Consider the following 21,997-nt stretch of genomic DNA (forward strand, 5'->3'; position numbering starts at 1 on the left):
GTGATTGACAGCATCAGCAACTCAACAAACATGTTGAGCATCACATGTGCATCAGCAGCTCTACTGAAAGATGAGCTCTTTGAGTTCTACTTAGGAGACTGGGCACTTCCTGATGGACTGCCTGGGTTTGAATTTTGGAGCTGCCACATACAAATTGTCTGTGATTTTGTACAAGCTACTTTGCCATTTGCAATATGACTTTTGCATTGACTCTGATGACACAAAAATCAGGAGGAACACAAGTCAATTTTCATCTGTCATACTCTATTTTGCATGCTATTATAAAAAAAAGAAGTCATTCAAAAATTTAGGCTAAATTATGAAAACCCACAGCCAGTTTCACAAAGTCCCAGGACAGTAGAGCTAAGAGGGACCCCAAGAACTTCCAGCTTCCAAACCCACATGTCTATAGCTGAAAGTCACCAACTCCATCCTCACAACCAGAAAAAAGCTGAGCAAAGTGAAAACCAGCAGCTCTTCTTGACTAGGCACGGTGGCTCACACCTGCAATCCCAGCAGTTTAGGAAGCTGAGGCAGGAGGATCACAAATTCAAAGACCTAAGCAATTTAGTAAGATCCTGTCTCAAAATAGAAAACAAAAAGGTGCCTCCCAAAGGAATGTGGCTCAATGGTTAAGCACCCCTGGGTTTAATCCCTAGTACTGTCCTGACAGGCCAGTAGCATGACATTTCACATCCAGTTGTACCGCCTGGTAGCCTGGTTAGTGGCTTTATCAATGTGAACCCAGGGGGGGAAAAAAAAACAGCTCTTCTTGGATCTCTCAGAGCAGAGATCACAGCCAAGCTGCTGACCTGAAAATTGGAAAGAGATGAGGAGAGCAAGGACCACAGTGTCCCAGGAGCAGGAGTGCAGGAGTGGAGCCCACCGCAGGAGCAGGTTCCCGCAGGAGCAGGTTCCCACAGGAGCACTTAACTGTGTGGACAGGTCACTGGAGTCTCAGTGTGGACCTTCTCACCTTTTGGCTCATCTTTTGGTCCCCTCCTCAGGTAGGCAAGATAAGGGGAGAAGAAGGGCATGAGAACAAAGAATCTAAAATATACAATAGGGACAGGACACTCCCACCTCTTTGGGATCCCTTCTCTTCAGAGAAGTCTGTCTCTGTTCCATCCTTTAAATAAAACTTGCTCTCTTCACTTGCCTGGGCATTTCTTGGGTGTTCAATCTTCACCTCTGGGGAAACGGATCCCAGCCCTGACTGATTCTCATCCCTGGCAGTATCAGGCTCCCACAGTAACCATCAGAGAGAAATCCCCTCCTGCTCCAGGCAGAGGAGAGAGAAAATAACCACTTGAAAAACACCCAGAGCATTCTGTTTGACTTAAGAAAAGCCCTTCAAGAGCCAGGCCTGCTGGCACATGCCTCCAAACCCAGGGACTGGGGAGCCTAAGGCAGGAGAATCGCAATTTCAAAGCCAGCCTCAACCACTCAGTGAGACCCTGAGCAACTTAGCAAAACCCTGTCTCCAAATAAAACATAAAAAGGGCTGGGAATGTGGCTCAGTGGTTAAGTGCCCCTGGGTTCAATTCCCAGTACAAAAAAAAAAAAAAAAGCCCTCAAGGGAAACTACATTACCTGATCATCTAGGCTTGACCAGGGTCTAATCAACCCAAGGGAATAAGTAGTCTCCACTTATTCTTAGGGAGGATGTTCTAAGGCATACCTGAAACCACTGATATCACTGAAACCTATATATATTCCATTTTTTCTATAGTTACATATCTATCATATCTATGATAAAGGTTAACTTCTAAATTAGGCACAGTAAGAGATTAACAACAACAATAATAAAATAGAACAACTGTAACAATATACTATAATAAGTTATGTGAATACAGTCAGTCTCCAGAAGCAGGTAGCATACACATGACGGATAAAGTGGACAAAGGGACGACTCATGGGCAGGACAGAGAAGAACAGAGCAAGATTTCATCACCCGACTCAGAACAGCAATTTAAAACTCTGGAGTCATTTCTGGAATTTTCCATGAATATTTTTGGGCCATAGTTGACCATGGATCCCAAACTATAGGAAGTGAAACCAAGGGTAAGGAAGATGATCCAGACCCCTCTGACCTAAAGAGAAGAGGAGGGGGAATGAGGCTGAGAAGCACAGCCCATGGACACAGGTCACTAAAAAGCTGCTGCTAGTCCTGCAGTCCACTCCCCCACCCCGACACCTCTCCTATCAGTAGGGCAGCTGTGTAAGGGATTACGGATGAGAGAACTGCAGGCCTCAGACCCTATTTAAGGAAAAGTCTCTAGGGAAACCCAAAGACACCAGGAGAGACTGAAACACAGATATTAGAGAAAATTTTAGCTTCTGACCTTACAGCTGCAGCAAACAGCCTAACTTCTAGCCACAGTGCCATAAAAGGTCCTATTTATCTCATTTTCTTTTACCTGATGCAATTATCTGATGATCATAAAATTTTTATTTCAGAGCATCCTAAAAAGCAAGAAACACAATATTAAAAAAGACAAAGCGAACTTCAGATATGGTGGAGATATTGTAATTATTGAACTGAGAATTTAAAATAACAATGACTGATATGCCATTAGGTCCCCCCTAACAGAAGGGACCTCAGAGTCTGTCTAGAGAGGACCAGAATGTCGCAGGGGGCAGTGTATTCTGGAGGCAGCTGCCTGGGTTCAAAGCCCAATCCACTACCAGGCGAACTTGGGCAGTTACCACATCAATTTCTGCCTTGATTTCCTTTATGAGAAGTTAGCTTATAAACCTGGGGAGAAGGTTCTACCACTACTTCTCACGCTCTGCTAAAACTCAAGAGACGGCTGGTGAGGGGAAACAGGTTTTCTTCAAAACCAGCTGTGAGAAAGACAGAGGGGATCTTTTTCTTTTTCAGGTCCCATCTTGGGGACTCAGGGGCAGGGAACACTTTCATAAGAGGAGAGGGGACACAGTGGGACAAAAGGCAAGAAATATAGCTCTACAGATTTAGCTGGGCTGGGTTAATCAGAAACACCTTGGTCTCTGGTTCCCCAGAAGCCCACGGGCCTGGGAGCAGCCCCCAACCTCCATTCTCAGTATGAGAAGCTCAGAAGTTCTAACAACTCAGAGCTTATATTTTCCAAGGGGGTCTGTTCCAACTTTCTCTTTCTTTTTTCTTTTTTTAAGAATATGCCTAAGTTAGCAGGCAAATGACAAAGGCTCTCTCATAATCACTGCTGTGTTGATTACAACTACTTACTTACTTACTTTTTTAAGTATCAAGTCTTTTCCTATGGACTTTGCCACCTAAATCATTAATTTTTTTTTTGTAGTTGGAAAACAGTATAGGAGAGGTCAATGATTTCATTCAATTATGTTTTATAGGTAAAAATTAATATCCCCAAATTAACAAACACATTTTTAATAACCAACAATTCTTTTAGAGAAAACTTCAAAAAAAATTCCAACGCACACATCTATAATTTCAGTGACTCAGGAGGTTGAAGCAGGAGGATCACAAGTTCAAGGCCAGCCTCAGCAAATAAATGAGATAAAAAATAAAAAGGGGTAAGGATGTAGCTCAATGGTCAAGAGACCCTGGTTCAATCATATAAATTAATCCCAGATTTTTGTCATCCAGGTTTCCCCTACAGTTTTAAAAGTAAGCTTTTTAACTCTTCCTCCTAATTACCAGTGCTTCATGGTTCACATATTCAAGTCTTAAAAACAGTTCCTAGGGGCTGGGGTTGTGGCTCTTTGGAAGTGTGTTCCTCTCACATGTGGGAGTTGCTGGGTTCAATCCTCAGCACCACATAAAAATAAATAAATAAAATTAAGGTATTGTGTCCAATTACAACGAACAAAAAAAAAATTTTTAACAGTTCCTAGAAGGCCACCTTCTGCTATAATATCTTTATAGCAGAAACTACTCAGTAGTTTTAGGTGGTGTTGTTTTGTTGTTAGTTTGGGGTTTTTCCGGTGGTCATGGCAGTGCTGGGGTTGGAACCCAGGGCCTTGTGCATCACTTTACCACCGAGTCATATCCCCAGTTCCCTAAGTAGTTTTTAATCATAAGTATAATAGACAGTGGTTTCATAAATTCAGGAAAACATAAAAAAGAGTTATGGCCTGTTGCTATTGACTTTCAACAATTACTTTTTTTTTTTTTTAACTCAGTTTTCTATGCTTACTTTACTACAACCTGGTCCATTGCATTTTTCTGCAAGAGAGAGAACAGGATTTCTGCTCCCCAAGCCTGGCTCTCTTCCTCATGCAGCTTGGCCTATGCTGGAAAAGTCACAAAATAGTTCCAAAGCTCATTCATAGGCCTCACGGCTGCCCTTTTTTTACAAAAAGCCATCAAAGTTAACTTTTCCAAAAGCAAAAAAAAAGAATTTCATGCACAAATAGAGAATGAGCAATGTCAAAGATTCATTCTGCTCATGGAAGAAAGAACCCTCAAGGTAGCACAGTTGGTCCAAGGAACATTTAAGGAAGTGGACATTTATAGGCATTGTGGTTTGGATCTGGAACGTCCTGGGAAAGCTGGGTCCCCACTACAACAATGTTCAAAGGTGGGGCCTTTGGAAGGGCATTGCATCTTGACAACTCTCATGAATGGATTAATCCATTGACGGATTTATAATTTAATGGCCTATTGAAAGGTGGTGGGAACTTAGGAGGTGGGGCCTAGTTGTGAGGAATGGGTACTTAAGGGGGGGATGCCTTGAAGGCTCCACTTGTCCCTGCGCCCTACCCTTCCCAGCCACCATGAGGTAAGCATATCTTTGTTCCACCATGCACTCTCCCTGCCATGATATTCTGCCTCCCCTCAGGCCCAGAAACAATGGAGCCAAGTGACCAAGTGGCCACAGAATGGAATCTCTGAAACCTACCAAAATAAACCACACTTTCATTAGGTTGATTTTCTCAGGCATTTTGTCACAGCAAAGGAAATCCAACTAACACAACGGTTATTTGAACAAAAAATGTTAGTAACTACTAATTATAATGTGGAAACCTAGATAGGATACTAGGACAAAAAAAGGACAATAAGAAATCTGAATAAAATGCAAACTTTAGGGGCTGGGGATGTGGCTCAAGCAGTAGCGCGCTCGCCTGGCATGCGTGCGGCCCGGGTTCGATCCTCAGCACCACATACCAACAAAGATGTTGTGTCCGCCGAGAACTAAAAAATAATAAATATTAAAAAATTATCTCTCTCTCTCTCTCTCTCCTCTCTCACTCTCTCAAAAAAAATGCAAACTTTAGTTAATAAGAGGATATCAAATAAAACTTCTTTTTCCTTTTTCTCAAAAAAAGAATAGTGTATCAATTGTGACAAATGTACCATATTGGCATAAAACAAAAATAATAGGGGAAAGTGGGTATGAGGCATATGGAAATTCCCTGTACTATGCTCACAATAATTCTGGAAATCAGAAACTATTCTAAAACAAAACAGTTGTTTTTTTAAAAATGCAAAGGGCTAGGGATATAACTCAGCAGTAGAGTATTTGCCTACATGTGCAAAGCCCTGGGGTACCACAGAGATCAAACTAAAAATAAATAAATATTCTTTAAAAATAATAAAAGTAAAAATGGAGAAAAAAGAATGATAGAATAAGAACTGTAAGTTATAAAAAATGAGTTAATATCCTACAAATCACAATTCAATAATAACCTCCCAAGTTACCTTTCTACCTATACATCTCTTTCAAATATCTCAAGATAACATGCGATTTCAGAGACTCCAGCCTTTTAATCATTAATAGATAGCAAGACAAACAAGCACATTGTCCTAAATATTTAAATAATCTTTCAGTACACTTGTGAGACAATGCTTCAAAATGACTTTGAAAGGACTTTGAGGAGGCTCTTTTGCCTTATTTTCAAGTTTTTGAATACAAAAATACCTCCTCTTAATCTTTCAATAGTTTCTGAGTCTATCCAAACATTCTAACAGACTTCTTAGCAGTAACCTGATTCTCTACCCAGTGAGAGTCTGCTGATGCTGGGAAAGAAGGTTGCCAGGTTAGCAAAATACTGATGCTGTTAAATTCAATTTTCAAATAGTCCTACACATGAGCTCTAACCTAACAAACATGTAACCAGTGAATAATTTTAGTATAAGTAGGTCCCCAAAATTGCCTGGCTGCACATTATTTTGTTGGGACCTTGCAGTTCTAACACACTATGAACACATCCCCTTCATGACAAATCGTGATGTTTTTCTAACTGCAGTTTGAATCTATTCTCATTTTTCAGCTTAGTGCACTCTGCAAATAACACTCTGTGTTTAAATACTGTACTCCATTTGGTTTGCTCTAAAATGAGCAATTTAAAATGTCACGGAGAATCCCAGGGTTAGATGACATGGGAAGACAATGAGATTGCTCTGTAGCCTCATGGCACCTGGGGTTTGGCTCTTAGTGAGACAGACATAGTCACAAACACCCACAGTGTAGCTGACCTTCCTAAGGCCAGGACTTGAATAACCCCCTGTTGTTCAGACTGACCCAATTCAAAGGTCTCTCAGCTTACCTGGTGGCACTTACAAATCTCCCCAGCTGCTGTTTGGTTTTTCTTGCTTCACCTCCTGATCCTACATGATAGTGGAGACATTTCCCCCATCACTTTGGATAAATTCTATGGGAACATAAAATTAATTTCATTTCATTTTATAGAACAAAGTATTGTCCCATTCTAGAAGAGGAAGTAGAACCAGCTCAGGTTTGTCTTTAAAACACAAACAAATAAATAAATAATAAACTTTACTTCAATTTCTTTTCAGGTGCAACTTGGAATTCTTCCTCCTTTTAGTAAACATGACTATAATGATGGTGTCGACGTTTTTTCTATACCAGAAATAGAAACGGAACATGTGTTCTGCAAAAACAAAACATATCTCAGAAACCAACATCAAGCTGTGAACTCTGGGCTCATCCCTGGAAGCTTCTTAGGTTGAACCAATGAGAAGACAGGCTTTGGGTTTGGTGATGGATCCCTCAGAGGAGCACAGAGGCAGGTGCAGGTTCTCCCCAGTGACTGATGACCAACATCAGGAAGCAAACATGAGCCCCTCTCTGGTCCCTGCCACCTAGAGCCACCTCTCTCCAATACTGGAAAAATACAACCCGTAGAGACTCTACCTTCACCTTTGGGGAAGTAGGAAATAAGAATCATCTAGAACCCAAGGTCCTGATTCCATTCTCATAACTGGTGGTGGATCATAATTAACCCAACTACCAGAATCTATCTTTCCTCAGACCCTCACTGCATGCATTACTAAAGGGCATACCATAGACAGAGGGAAGGGTTACAAGACAGATGGTCTGAGGTGCAAGAAGAGAGAAAGGACCAAGAAAGAGACAAGTCTGTAGATCAATGGACATGAACTTGGGCTGATTATTCTATCTAAATTGCTAATAACAATGTCTAGAGATGTTTTAAAAAAAATGAAATGCACTACAATATGTAAGTCAAGAATAAGATCCTAAGTATCCATCAATGGATGAAGAAAATATGACATATATACACAGCAAAAATATTATTCAGCTCTAAAAGAGGAGGAAATCCTGTCCTTTGTAACAAGATGGGTTAGTCTGGAGGACATTGTGCCAATTAAGTTAAATAAAGCACAGAAAGATAAATACTGTGATCTCATTCACATATGAAACAAAAGGTAAAGTCAAACAGAGGCTCCCAGGGGGTTGGAGAAGGGGAAAGGGGGAGATGTTAATTAATAGGTACAAACTTATTATATTATGCAGGATGAATGATTTGAGTCATTAAACAAGTCTCAACAAATTTTAAAGGCTATGAATGAGGTGATGGATATGCCATTACCCCAGTCTGACCATTACACACTCCTTCCATACGTGTACTGCAATGTGAAACTCTACCCCAGAAATAGGACCAATTACTACCTTTCAGTTAAAAATAAGAACATATTTTTAAAAGAATATAATATTTAGCATATTCTAGGGCCATAATTATAATTGTACCAAGTATCAACATTCAAAAGATGACCAGGAAATACTCATGTGTCTGCAAATTGAGAAACACAAGTCCAAAATAAACCATAGATGAAGGAAGCAGTCACATTGGGAAGTCGAAAGTAGTTTGAATTATACAGTTTTTTAGTCAACTTTTAGGTGCTACAACCAAAAGACCTGACAAGAGCAATTTTAGAGGAGGAAAAGTCTACTTGGCACTCCTGATTTTGGAGGTCTCAGTCCACAGACGGCCAGCTCCATTGCTCTATGCCTGAGGTGAGGCAGAACATCTCACTCCTGAGAGTCGATGACCCTGGTGTAACCTCAATGTCAACGGCAATAAACATAGATACAAAAATTCTGGAAAAAAAATTAACAGACTGAATCCATTCACACATTAAAAATATGTAAATATATAAAAATCAAATTGGGTTTAACCCAAGAATTGAAGATTGATTTAACATTGCAAAATTCAATTCTGTAAACATTAACAGTTAAAAAAGAAAAATATGTTAATGCAGAAAAAGTGATTTTGATAAAAATTTAATCTCTTATCCATGCTCAAATCCATAGCAAATTAGAAATAGGAAACCATAATCTAACAAAGGACATCTATCTAAAGCTTTACAGTAAACATTATTCTTGCAGTTGAAACACTGACATTCTTTTCTTTGGGATTAGCATATAACAAGGATGCTTATTATCACTACTGCTAATCAACTCTATTCTGGAATTTTCTCTCTGTGTGTGTGTGTGTGTGTGTGTGTGTGTGTGTGTTTGGGATAAACACAGGGCTAAGTAATTGCTTTACTACTAAAACTACATCCCCAGCCTCATACTGTAAAATTTAGTTAGCATAACAGCAAAAAAAAAAAAAAGAATATTGAAAATAAAGGGGAAAAATCAATCTCAGAAGGTATATATAAAAGTTGCACAAAAACTCAACTAAAAGTGGATCAAGGACTTGGGCATTAGATCAGAGACCCTGCGCCTACTAGAAGAAAGCATAGGCCCAAATCTCCATCGTGTCGGCTTAGGAACTGACTTCCTCAACAAGACTCTTAAAGCACAAGAAGCAAAATCAAGAATCAATAAATGTGATGATTTCAAACTAAAAAGCTTCTTCCCAGCAAATGAAACAATCAAGAACATGAAGAAAGAGCCTACAGAATGGGAGAAAATATTTGCCACCTGCACCTAAGATAGAGCATTAATCTCCAAACTACATAGAGAACTCAAAAACTTAACACAAAAAAAATCATCATCATCATCCAATCAATAAATGGGCAAAGAAACTAAGCAGACACTTCACAGAAGAGGAAATACAAACGGTCACCAAATATATAAAAAATGTTCAATATCACTAGCAATTAGAGAAATGAAAATTAAAACTACCCTGAGATTCCATCTCACTCAGAATGGCAATTATCAAAAATACAAGCAACAATAAATGTTGGCAATGATGTAGGGGAAAAAAACACTCATACATTACTAGTGGGACTGCAAATTGGTGCAACCACTCTGGAAAGCAGTATGGAGATTCCTCAAAATGGAACCACTATTTGATCCAGTTATCCCACTCCTTGGCATATACCCAAAGGACTTAAAATCAGCATACTAGGGCTAGAGACAAAGCTCAGTTGGTAGAGTGCTTGCCTCACATGCACAAGACCCTGGGTTCAATCCCCAGCACCACAAAAATAAATAAATGAAGGTATTGTGTCCATATACAACTAAAAAAAAAATCAGCATACTATAGTGACACGGCCACATCAATGTTCATAGCCGCTCAATTCACAGTAGTTAAGCTATGGAATCAACCTAGATGCCCTTCAACAGATGAATGGATAAAGAAATTGTGATTTACATATACAATGGAATATTACTCAGCCATAAAGAAGAATGAAATTATGGCATTTGCAGGTAAATAGATGGAATTAGAGACTATCATTCTAAGTAAAATAAGCCAATCCCCAAAAAACAAAGGCTTAATGTTCTCTCTGATATGTGGATACTGACTCACAAAAGGAGTGGGGTTTGGAGGTTCACCAGATTAGGGAGAATGGATGGGGGAATAGGAATGGGAAAGAGAGTAGAATGAATCTGACTTAACTTTATTGGGTTCATATATGAATAAACAACCAGTGTAACTCCCCAGCATGTACAACCACAAGAATGGAAGTTATCCTCCATGTATGTATGATATGTCAAAATACACTCTACTGTCATATATAATTAAAAAGAACAATAAATTTTTTTAATTAAAATCATAATTTACCTACAGATAAGTTACTAAAGTTAAAAAAGGTAATCTAGCTAGGTAACTAAACACAGGGCCAATGGTAATACTCACATACCAAAATGAATTGCCCAATTTACCAACAGTAATTAGAAAATTAAATTTTAGAGACATCATTTAAAATAGCATCAAAGATTGTTAAGTTTCTAAATTAAAAATATATAAAACTTCTACAAAGAAAATAAAAAATTTTGTTTTGAAGCACATTTATGAAAACATTTTTAAATGAACAGATGTTCTGTATTCAAGAATTGATAAGACTCCATGTTCTGAAGTTCAATTACAAAATGACTTATAGAGTCAATGAAATTCTTAAAAAAAAAATCACAGCAGCTTTTTGTTTTTGTAAAAACAGGCAAATTGATTCTAAAATGTATGCCTGAATGCAAATACCCAAAAATAGTCAATCCATTTGAAGATAAAGAAAAAATACAGCAAGATTTGCTTTTATCAGATAATAAAACATTTTAAAGCTTTAACAATGAAGCCGTGTGTGTATTGGCTCAAAAACAGACAGATGGATGTAGAAGACAGATCAGAAGGAAGAATTAGACCCCAAGTATATAGACTTGGTAAAGCACAGATGGAGAGATGGCAGGCGGTGGCAAAGAGAGACTCCATCCCTGATCCTGGGCAATGGGGCCCCTGCGCAGAACTCTACTTCTTACCAAAAATGGATTCCTAACGAAGTAAAAGAGAGAAAACTATAAGGCTTTTAAAATACATTTTAGAAGAATGTCTTTGACTACCAGGTGAGGTTAGGGTACAAGACAAAGCAAACACAAAAACCAAGAAGGGAGGAGCTTCCTCCTCTATGTGGAGACAAGTCCCAGCGGAAGAGGGGTGACCAGTTTATCCACTGCCCCAGGCAGGCCCAGGAACCTGTGCAGGCCTCCAGGTGAACTCGCAGGACGACACGTTACTCTTTCATTTTAGCAAGCTCTGCTAAATAAATCTGGAAACCTCTTTGGATTTCTTTCCTTTTCTGTTCAGGGAAGTTCTGTTATTTTGCTTCTCTTCTACTTTCTCCCACTTGGCCCACTCATTAACTCCATCTTCTCCACGTCTTTCTCCAGGAGGTTTTTAAAATTAACCTCGATGGGCTAGGAGCACAGCTCAGGGGTAAAGCTCTCAATCCCCAGCACAGCAAAAATAATAACGATAATTTGTTGATTAACTTCCTGAAAGTAGGCCCTGTTTATTCAATTTTGAAGCATAACATGTGCGCCCAGAAGTATTTTTTTGAACTGAGGAAAACAAACCTTTTTCTGAAATATTTCTAATCTGACAATATTTATGATTATATAAATTTGTTTACTTGGTCTATTTTCCAGTACTTCTTTTTTAATATTTTCTTTTCTTTTAGTTGTAGATGGACACAATGTCTTTATTTTATTTTTTATGTGGTGCTGAGGATCAAACCCAGGGCCTCTCACATGCTAGGCGATCGATCTACTGCTGAGCCACAACCCCAGCCCTTTCAGTACTTCTTAATGACTGACTACATTAAAAAACAATTTAACAGAATTCAACAGGTTCTGGGTGGGGGAAAAAAACTGTTTGCAAATATTACTTCAATATTTGTGCACTGAGGGGAAAATTCAAATATTTAAATTTTCTTAGTTTTTTATTATTCTACTGGGAAGAAATTTTAAATGTTTCTTCCTTGCAGTTCATTCTCCTTTGCCTCCAAAGAGAAAGAAGTGCAAAGAAGCATGCTCCTATCCAGCCCTCACTTTGTTATAAAATCAGAGACCTAAATAAACAGAGACTAATTCTGCCTTAAACTGTGAGAGACTTGTCAACACAATCAGGCAGTAATAGTAATTTATCAAAAGCACTCAAGATGCTGGGGATGGAGCTCAGTGGAAGAGCATTTGCCTTGTATACCAAGGCCCTGGGTTCCATCCCCAGTACCAAAAAAAGAAGAAGAAGAAAAAAAAAGTTTGAGCCCTAAATTGTTAACAACATGTGTATCTTTTATGGCACTAAGTGTTTTATTGTTTCATGCAATTGAGGAAAATAAAATTTCTACTACCCATTATTGTAATAAATAAATAGGCTTTGTTTCATCTTCTGAACTCTGTCCTCATTTTCTCTGGTAAGACTGAGCACTGCAGTGTTGGAAAAAATAGATATAGCTGAAAATATATTCAACTGTATTCATCCCACCTCTTAGTTTCAAGGTGAAATTTCAGATTTTAAAACTGTAGTTACCTCACATGATTACCAGGATGGGGTGTAATGATATCTTGCATTTATGATTATTGATGTGCCTTTTTATAGATTCATTTTTATGTTGAACTACCTATTTTACACGCATTGATGAGCATAATTGTAATTAGTTGTCTAGTTTGGTAAATGAGTATCTGGGATAATTTATGAGTGCTTCTAATTTTTAGTTACGACTTGACATTTTGATGTTGACTGGAGTATTTTACATATCTTGCTGGATATATAACTCACATTTACAATGAAGAATATAACTGCAGATATTTATAAACATACAGGTATGCCTAGCGTTGACTCATTCAATATTTATTTTCTTCAAAGTAAAATGAGTTTCTGCTGTCAGAAAGGACTCTATAGCTTGGATGGGAATTCCTAAAAACATTTTTTGTTTTCTTCAAGTCAAATGTATTAAGTTATAAATTATAAACCTAAATTCTTTCTACACTTTAAGCTCAATTCACATACCTTCCTAATTTATTTATAAGCCTAAAAAAATGAATATCTACAATCGCTTTTCTTTGTGCCCTTATTGATATTCCAATGAACTCTTACCAGACCAAATCATCTTTCCACATTTAACATTACTTAGAAAAATTAACTAAATTGCCTTAGACATTTACATTCCAATTACAAATTCAACATACCAGGTTCTCTCTCACTTCAAACGCCTAAGAAAATGTAGTAGGTTGGGTTCACCAGCACATCTTGAGGCAAGAATTCATGTGAAGGTGATTTATTAGGAAAAATTGGCAGAGAAATGGGGAACAGAGAGAGAGTCAGGGGGTGGCCAGGCAAGGGCTCAAAGTCGAACAGCCCCCCCAAGGTAACTGACTCCACCCTCAGAGGGGCTCTGGAAACAGCGGAGGTCACATTTCAGAAGTGTCCTAATTACAGGGGCAAAATAAAACACAGAACATCTGCAGTCCAGGGCACCCGGGTCTAGCCAGGGACTGCCCCTCAGGGGATGGACATTCTCAAGCACTTCCGGCCATGGCCACCTGACAGCAGTCCTCCAACAAAGAGATGACCCATGAGTCCAGGAGAAAAGACCTGCTGGAACCCCGGGCGCATTGGCAGGGAATGGGGGGCATCGTGGAATGAGTGGTCCCCGGGCTGTGGTTGACTTTTCATCTCTCTCCTCTCCATTCTAAATTTCCCTCACACTAGGCCAGTAATTTATCTGATGGGGTGATCCAGATGGTCACCTCTCAGGACCCTGAACCCCTAGTGACTAAGCCCTTGTCACTCAGAAATTGCTATGACTTTCTATCCACAGTTCACAATGGAGAGCACTAAGATGCCAGGGTGGGTCTGGACGTGGCTGTGTCTGTTCCCATTATGCCACAGTCAGGGGTCCTCCTCATGATGACCTGTCCACGTCCTAACTCCTTTGCCTCCTGATCCACTGGCAGCAAGAAACCCAGATGATCCATGCTGGTAGCAGCCATCGTTGTAGATACAATAGAAACCTTACTGTATCCCTGGGTGAAAGCATCCTCTCTGCAAACCCTGGCCAACCCCACAAACAGTAAGTGGCAAGTACAGGAAGCCAAGGCTCCCCCAGTGGTCACTGAGGCTGATGGTGACTAGGGCCATTCTTATTCCCAACCCGTGGCTCCCAGATGTATGTGTACTGTATGTGCTACCTCTCAGGACACAGCATACATATTGACTATTAGTTCCAAAGTCTGCAGGACATTTATATGGACAGTCTTAGTCTACTTTTTCGTTGCTGTGGCAAAAAGACCTGAAAAGGAAAATTAGCAGAGAAAAAGGTTATTTGGGGGCCTCATGGTTTCAGAGGTCTCCATCCACAGTCAGTTGGCTACATGGCTGTGGCCCTAAAGTGATGCAGAACATCAGGGCAGAAGGGTATGGTGGAAGAAAACAGCCCAGGACATGGAAACCAGGTAGCAGAAAGACTAAGTTTGGCTCACCAGGGACAAAATATAAACCCCACAGGCACATCCCCAGTGACCCACTCCTCCAGCCACAGCCTACCAGCCTACAGTTAGCACACAGTCAATCCCTATCAGGGGATCAATTCACCGACCAGGTTAAGGCTTTCATAACTCAATCATTTCACTCTCAATATTCTTGCATTGTCCCACACATGAGCTTTTGGGGGACATCTCAGATCTAAATCACAACAGACAGTAATTCAAAAAGCTATGCTTTTAAGAGGATACTCTACATGGATGCAAGTTTGGTTCAACATACAGCAGTCAATAAATGTAATTCATCACATCAATAGACTTAAAAACAAGAATCATATAATCATCTCAATAGATGTAAAAAAAAGCATTTGGCAAAATATAGCAACCTTTCATGTTCAAAACACTAGAAAACTAGGGATAGTAGGAATATACCTCAACGTTATAAAAGTGATGATAAATCCAAGGCCAACATCATTCTAAATGGAGAAAATCAAAAGCATTCCCTCTAAAACTGGACAATTTTTAAAAAAGGATGCCCTCTTTCACCACTTCTATTCAACATCATCCTTGAAACTCTAGCCAGAGCAATTAGATAGGAGAAAGAAATTAAAGGAATATAAATAGGAAAAGAAGAACTCAAACTATCACTATTTGCTGCTGACATGATTCTATATTTAGAAGATCCAAAAAATTCTACCAGAAAACTTCTAGAACTAATAAATGAATTCAGCAAAGTAGCAGGATATAAAACCAGTACCCATAAATCTAATGTGTTCCTACACATCAGTGATAAATCTACTGAAAAAGAAATTAGGAAAACTACCCCATTCACCCGCCTCCAAAAAAGATAAAATACTTGGTAATCAATCTCACAAAACAGGTGAACGACCTCTACAATGAAAACTACGGAACACCAAAGAAGGGAATTGCAGAAGACCTTAGAAGATGGAAAGATGACCCATGCTCTTGGATAGGCAGAGTTAATATTGTCAAAATGGCCACACTTCACCAAAACTCTTATATAGACTTAATGCAATTCCTATTAAAATTCCAATGACATTCTTCATAGAACTAGAAAAAGCAATCATGAAATTCATTTGGAAAATTAAGAGACCCAGAATAGACAAAGCAATCCTTAGCAAGAAGAGTGAAGCAGGAGGCATCACAATACCAGACCTTAAATTATACCATAGAGCTACAGTAACAAAATTGGCATGGTATTGGCACCAAATAGACACATGGACCAATGGTACAGAATAGAAGACACAGAGACAAACCCACATACATACAGTTATCTCATATTAGACAAAGGCACCAAAAACATTCACTGGAGAAAAGATAGCCTCTTCAAGAAACAGTGCTGGGAAAATTGGAAATCCACATGTAACAAAGGAAATTAAACCCCTATCTCTCACCCTGCACAAAACTCAACTCAAAGTTGGAACAAAGACTTAGGCACTAAACAGAGACCCTGCACCTAATAGAAGAAAAAGCAGGCCTAAATCTTCACTATGTCAGCCTAGGATCTGACTTCCTGAAAAAGACTCCTAAAGCTCAAGAACTAAAATCAAGAATCAATAAATAGGATGGATTCAAACTAAAAGGCTTTTTCTCAGCAAAGGAAACAATCAATAATGTGAACAGAATGAGAACCTAAAGATTTTACTCAAGAGAAAATCTTTGCCACATGCACTTCAGATAGAACATTAATCCCCAGCATATGTAAAGAACTCAGAAAACTTAACACCAAAAATAAAAAATAAATAACCCAATCAATAAATGGGCTAAGGAACTGAACAGGCACTTCACAGAAGACGAAATACAATCGATCAACAAATATATGCAAAAATGTTCAACATCTCTAGCAATTAGAGAAATGCAAATCAAAACTACTCTAAGATTTTATCTCACTCCAGTCATAATGGCAGCTATCAAGAATACAAACAACTAAAAGTGTTGGCAAGGATGTGGGGGGAAAGGTACACTCACACATTACTGGCGGCACTGCAAATTGGTGCAACCATTATGGAAAGCGGTATGGAGATTCCTCAGAAAACTTAGAATGGAACCACCATTTGACCCAGCTATCCCATCCTAGGTTTATACATACCCAAAGGACTTGAAATCAGCACACTATAGTGACGCAGCCACATCAATGTTTATAGCAGCTCAATTCACAATAGCTAAACTATGGAACTAATGTAGGTGCCCTTCAACAGATGAATGGATAAAGAAAATGTGGTGTATGTACATAATGGAGTATTGCTCAGCCTTAAAGAAGAATGAAATAATGGCATTTGCCAGCAAATGGATGGAGCTGGAGAAAACAAAATAAGCAATTCCAAAGACCCAAAGGCCAAATATTTTCTCTGATATGCAGATGCTAATTCACAATAAGAGGGTAGTGGGCTGGGGGAAAATAGAGTTACTTTGGATTAGGTAGAAGGGAGTGAAGGGAGGGGAAGAGCTATAGGATAGGAAGGACAATAGAATTAATTGGACATTATTATTACCTATGTGCATATATAACTACACAACCAGTGGGATTCTACATCATGTACAACCAGAAGAATGAGAAATAACACTCCATTTATATTTGATGTGTCAAAGTGCATTCTACTGTCATGCATAACTAATTAGAAAAAAAAGAGAGAACACTGTAATGTTCTTTCAGGTCAAGAACTAGACCTGGTTCGAGAATGGATTCACTGAAAACAGACTGAGACCATCTGTATCCCAGCTCAGAATGACTGGAAAGGAGTGGTGAGGGGATATCCCTCCAGTGGGCAGAACATCCAGTTTATGTGAAAAGAACCCCAAGGGAAGGCTGAACATACTCATGGATTTTTCTGGATGTGAAGGACCATGGAAAGATCAAGATGGGGTAATTGGGGAAAAGAGATTTAGGAAAGAGACTTGTCATATACAGGGGCGTAACCAGTGGATTCCCTGGTCATATATTCTTGCACATACATAACTATAAAGTGGACTCCTTGATGTGAGCCAATATTTTTCAAGATCTCGTAACAATAAGAGTGAATGTTCTGTGTGCCCTTAGATAGTGATGACAGGAAATGTCAACTCATCGGGAAGATGCACCTGTCCTTGTCACAAAGAAATCACTATCGTATCTTTCCAGAGTGGAGACTACTTAATGTTAACAACTTGTCACCAAGTGGCTGACTGTCTCCTGGAGACTGCACTAGATCATGTAGCCTGGAACGAGGTGCTGCTGCTGATAGGCGAGCAGTAGGTACATTAGCCTTGGGGAAAAGGATTTGATTCCTAGGAGTCTATTCAGAGCCCCCATTTCTCCCACCAAAACAATTCCACTCATCAGCCTACCGTGATGGCCAAGGACAGAGGCTGGCTGGCAACCACAAGATGAGTCATATTATCTACTTGGTTGCTTAGCTCCTCCTCTGGAATGGACACTTACTGGTGGATCTCAACATATGATACCAAGAGTCTCACACTTGGGATCATTCCATAGGCCCTTCTGCAAATAATTTCTTCCAGGGTCCTAACAAGCCAGCCAGACTTAGCCACTGCTCAGGAGTTCAGGTAGACTTCTCCCAGGGTGGTCTTCTCTCCACAGGAAGCAGAAGTTCTGTGTGGAGAAGACCTGCCCTCACCGCTAACTTCAAGGCCATTCCTGAGTCAGGTTGTGCTGCAGTAGGAGTCCATTGTTGGCTGACCCCAAGACATGAAGATGATCTTCCATGAATCAGGCCATCCTGCTTTTCTCCATTGATTGGTCACAGGAAAAACCTGAAGGCCATGGGCTTAAGCTTAGGAGAAGAACAGATGCAAGAGCAGGAAGTGATGTGGGATTTGGTCCAACTCTTTGTGTAATGTCCTTGTGACCCCCAGACACGCTCATTCTCAGTTCGAATGCACCCCTTTCTATTTCTCCTGGACTCCTGCTTGGTCCACTTGCCCTATTTATGAGTTAAGTACTTCTGACAGCACCCAGCACCCAACTGTGAGAGGCACTCCGCCCATAAGTTATTACACAAGGTTCTATCAACAAGATGAAGTGAAACCCAGGGACTTTAGAAAGTCTGCCTTTGGTCTAATAACCAGATCATCTGGGAAAAGGAATTGAGTTTCAAGAAATTGACACTAATGTGGTTGCTTAAAACCTTGTTTATGGACACAAGTTTGGAAATCTCCATTGACCTATCAAGAAAATGGTGACGCTTTGGTGGAATCCATTGCACACATTTCTGGTGCATTCTGTTAGGGACTCTTAAGAGCATTGCCCCTAATGACCTGGAGTTTCTTTGGTCCTGAGCTTTTAATTCAATTAACCACAGCTGCTCAAAATCATCATTCTCTGAGCAAGGTGTGTTTTTTAAAAAGCAGAAAGATGATGAATAAATAATTCACATTTTTTAAGGTGTGTTCATATAAGTGTGGCAATATTTGTAATCTTACATTTTTTGAGTGTTCTATGATTTTTAACAATGATTGAAACATTTAAGAAAATTTTTATCTACTATATTTAAATGATGCTTTGTTAGATATACAAAAATAACTGGAGAGCGTGGGTAGCTTTTGCCTCTGTAGCAGACGCTTCCACTGCTGTACCATGAGATGTCCTCGTGAGTCCTTCACATTTCCAGGCTCACAGCTTCTGGTGGTTCTGCTCTAAAAGCCAGTAGGTACCTACCTATGGAGGGCAGCCACTTTGGGGGAGTTCTGCAGCTGGAGGGGGCTCTGCATCAGGTCCAGGCTGTGGAACAAGTTTCCCTGCTCCTGGGGCCAAAAGGCACAGCAGATCCCATGATGCTAGAGGTATTCATGGTTGATAAAGATGCTGTCATTGGCAAGCCCCATAAAGAGGGTCACAATGTGGTCCCTAGTATTCTGTACTTAGTGGTGTTAAGAGGATTCATTGTTATGAAACCAATCTGGAGAACTTTTTCATCTTGCAAAACTGGAATCCTGTATGCATTAAACATAACATTTCATTTTCCCTCCCCCCAGACCATAGAATCCCCCCCTCTACTTTCTGTTTCTGTGAATGTGACTACTCTACACAACTCACAAGGATAGAATCATGAAGAAGGCAGTCTTCTTGTGGCTGGCTTATTTTATTTAACACAATGTCCTCCAGGTTCACCCATGGTTTTGCATGAATCAGAATTCCCTTCATTTTTTAAAGCTGAATAATATTCCATTGTATGTACATACCACATTTCATTTATCCATTCATCTGACAATGGACATTTGAGTTGCTTCCACCTTTTGACTCTTATGAATACTGCCAATTATTCATGGCTTGGATGTAAATTCATGAACATGGATATAAATAATAGTCTTAATAATAATCTAACTATTACAATATCTACTGCCTTTCCTAGATACCTTTCCCAGGTATTTTGAGACTCTAACAAGAATAATGACACGTTGCGCACATCTACGCCCCTCCTGTGTGGTCTGTACCAGCTCCTCAAGCGGTTGCTGTCTTCCCACAATGCACTTCACCCCAAGCAGGGGCACAGACCCTTCCTGGGTTCCCCATAGCAGAGTGTTCTTCCCCACAGAGGAGACTCCAGTTAAAAGTGACCAAAAAGAGAGTTTTGAGGTTCACATAACTGAAGTCAGGCGCACTCTTAGTTAGAGCAGGGGCTCCATTTAGCTCTGCCCATTGTACTTTCCAGGTGGTAGCCCCAGCAGCCCCAGGCTTGGTCCGAGGATGACTTCCCAGTAGTCCAAGAAGCCCCAAGTCTGGCTCTGGCTGGCTCCTCTGGGGTCACATACTCCACTCACTGTGACCAGGGCTGTACACACTCTCACTGGTCACATCTGTGTCACATGTCCCATGCACACCCATGGAGTCAGGGGGTGGAGCCAGCCCTGTCTGAAATCCATGGAATGTGTGGAGAACTCACTAGTCCAGAGGAAAATGTAAGGTACCATTTTCAGAAAGGGGGAAAGTAAATGTTTTGGAAGGAAAAAACAACAGATATCCATTAACACTGAGAAAAAGAGAAAAGAATTGCAATCTGGAAATCCTTCAAAACTGCTTTCAGAATTTACAAGGGCTAGAGAGCTCTACTTGGACGCCTGCTTGCCCATGAGGCCCAGAACAACAGCAGTTTCTCCATATTGTCTGCCAGACCCAGACTCATTCCCTGCCCCAGGATTACTGATCTTCCCAGAATTATTGATGGTGGGAATATCCATCCGCTCCCTTCAGGAAAAACTTAATTCCTGCCAACAGTGTGGTCTAGCTATGGGGTTCCAACACAGTGCTCATGCCAAAGCACAGTAGTTCAACGTGTATCCAATTTCCCAGCATCTGGCTCATGCAGTCTGCAAGAACCATGCAAAGGGGACACCAACACTTCAGGCCACAGGGGACTTGGCGGAGCTCCTTTTCCCCTGATGAAGGTTAGCCCCATATGCCTTCCCTGTGATCCAAGAGATTTCTCCAGGTCTTTCATTAACAACGACTTGAAAAACAAGCCACACGGCCCTAAAATCAGACAACAACTTATTGATCTGGATTTGTCCAGATGATGTAGTTCAGAGGGATAATTTATTTGAAGCAATATTTTTTAAATTATAATTAAAATATCCCAGGTGGGAGCTCTTGCTGCCCTGGTGGACTGATAGGAGGCTGAGGATAGAACCAAGAAGTCCCTAGTTAGGATATGGGCTCTGAGCCAGAATGGAAGGGAGAGAGGGAGCAGGAAGACATCTTCTGAGGATGGACCAAAGAAAGACAGAGAGCAGCAGCTGCTCAGCTGCTCCTGGAGAGCCCCACCCGAGAGCCCTGAAGCAGCTGTCTCCAGCCCCCGGAGGCCTGCAGGGCCAGAGCCCAGAATAGAAGCTGGACTGCTGGGGCCATCTAATCCCATGAACAGCTTTAACCCTAATGCTGCAGTGCCCAAGTGTCTTTCTGCAGTGCCCACTGCCATCCATCCTACAATGCAGACAGAAGGGAAGGGTTAGAATATCTTTTGCAGTTTTGCCTTTAGATATTGGGTCTCTCTAAGTCAGGTGTCCACAGCTTGAGGGCTGCCAAAAACTTGTTTCTGAAGTTATTTTCTATACCCTTTAAATGCAATTCATCAGTATCGACATGGTGACAATAAAGATTTTTTATCGTAGATTTTTGTGCAAGACAAAGGTCAAAGGCATGTATAATTGATGATAAAAGGAAATTTTTCAAGTGATAAAAACTAAGAGTTGTTCATAAGTACATCTTGATTTGATCTGATTTTTAATCGCTCAGCTATGATACTCTGACGTTGCATGAATAATTAAAACAGACGGAGCTGGAAAGTACCAGACATTTCATAGCAGAGGCTCTTCATACCCAAACCCTCAACCTCTATGCCCTAACTAGGCACTAATTCTGCTTAATACATGTGCTATTAACTAATAAAGCATCAATATTAAGTATTTATTAATTTAAGCTAAGTAAACCCCTTCTTATAGTAAGAGCCATGGACACAGGAACACAGTCACGGTCATCAACTGCTGATAAACAACATCACTTAACCCCGGTTCTCCCCATTCTACTTTAAAGAGAAAACTCAAACTCT

This window comes from Spermophilus citellus (assembly GCF_964194105.1).
Source record: "Spermophilus citellus genome assembly, chromosome: 3".
In the NCBI taxonomy this organism is placed as follows: domain Eukaryota; kingdom Metazoa; phylum Chordata; class Mammalia; order Rodentia; family Sciuridae; genus Spermophilus; species Spermophilus citellus.